The sequence below is a fragment of the Limulus polyphemus genome, unplaced genomic scaffold (assembly GCF_000517525.1).
Source record: "Limulus polyphemus unplaced genomic scaffold, Limulus_polyphemus-2.1.2 Scaffold4878, whole genome shotgun sequence".
NCBI lineage: Eukaryota > Metazoa > Arthropoda > Merostomata > Xiphosura > Limulidae > Limulus > Limulus polyphemus.
Window position 1 is genome coordinate 65,990 of NW_013670488.1, and position 1,739 is coordinate 67,728.

Below are 1,739 nucleotides of genomic sequence, written 5' to 3' on the forward strand. Positions count from 1 at the left end.
TAATGTGAGAAATACCCAACACCCACAAACACAAATTAAAAAAATTTATCAATAATTTCCTCAATTCTATTTTAGTGATTATTTTCCCTCTGTAGGTAGTTTGCAAAATACATATTATTTTATGAAGTTTATACTGCACAATTTCATTTATGAATTTTTTTTCAAAAATAAATGTAGCAGTGTTTTTGTAAGGATTGTTTGTTCAATGAAGATACTCAAGAGAGTTTTGACAGTTACGTTGTTTGCAGACAGGCCTAAAGACAGCCTCAGCATCAGGTTTGAAATGTTGTCAATACCAACAACTTACAAGGGGTTCCTGTAATTTACGTGAATATGTTTGTGTGTGTCTCTCTCTGTCTAAATATATATATACACTGAAACCTCAATAATCTGACGTATTTATATATACACTGAAACCTCAATAATCTGACATATTTATATATACACTGAAACCTTAATAATCTGACATATTTATATATACACTGAAACCTTAATAATCTGACATATTTATATATACATTGAAACCTTAATAATCTGACATTTGTAATGAAGTACTTCTTTGGAGAGTTCAATCAATCACTTTGAGTTCAATGGACACTATTAATAAGTGTTTCATCAAACAATAAATGTAAGGGTGCAAACTAGTAATGGTGATCACACAACTGGTAAACGTAAACTGCACGTACAATAAACTTAGTAGTTTATTACTGTACATTGTCAAAAATTGTAGAAATTTCATAATAAAAGTGGCATATTATGTTATTATCGTCACATAAATCATTGCTTTATTCAAAACAATCACTTCCTTATAGAATGTAAAAGATACAATACATGCACTGTCTTCTTGTATAAACAAATATCACCTATTATTAATGATGTTGAAATTTCAATGCATCTTCGTTTTGGAGTACTATGACTAGACCTGATTCTAGCATATATCACTCTCATGACGTCTCAATACCTATTACATTTTATACATACATTGCTACTGTGAAAATCTTCCTCAGACAAATTTCGTAACCAGTACCCACTGTGAATGACGACTGTTCTTAGAAATATTGTTGTAAACTGGTACTCACTGTAAATGCAGGTGATTTGTGGTCAGTAACTGTCACCTTGTTTCCTGGTCTGATTGACCTATAGTGTCATGTATGGATTTTGAATCATGCATCGACCAGAAATACATGTTTGTTATAAGAAAAAACTGTTCACATTCATAATGAAAGTAGAGGGGCACTAAATAGAGCACATACTTCCACCACACAAAATACAAACATGTCTCCATCATTATCAATGTATATGGACCATTTGTGGCAGGACAATGAGGAATAATATTCTACACAAGTCCACCAAGTTTCATCAAAATCTGATCATTTTTGATTGAGTTATAGAGCAAAAATAGTGTGACAAATTGGTCTCCATATTAACAGATGGGGATGTTTTGGGTTTTTGTGACCTTGTACTTTGGTATGTCATTCTCTACTAGGCTAACTGTAACAGCTAGTACTTTGGTATGTCATTCTGTACTAGGCTAACTGTAACAGCTAGTACTTTAGTATTCCATTCTATGCTAGATAAAGTTTAACAGCTGGTATTTTTGTATGTTACTGTCAGGTTGATTTTTAGTTTTGCTCTGAGTACATGGCTTCATCTGGTCAGAAGTTAACATTAGTTGTATGCCAGGCTAATTTTAGAGTCTACTAGTTAATATATGTTATTTATACTAGACTAACTGTAAC

The 1,739-nt window shown here is 31.9% G+C and overlaps 1 protein-coding gene across 2 annotated transcripts in view; it reads right to left on the bottom strand.

Moving 5' to 3' along the window:
- LOC106471816 (thyroid adenoma-associated protein-like) overlaps window positions 1-1,739 on the bottom strand; it is a 65,544-nt gene that overhangs the window by 53,155 nt on the left and 10,650 nt on the right. The window lies entirely within an intron of this gene.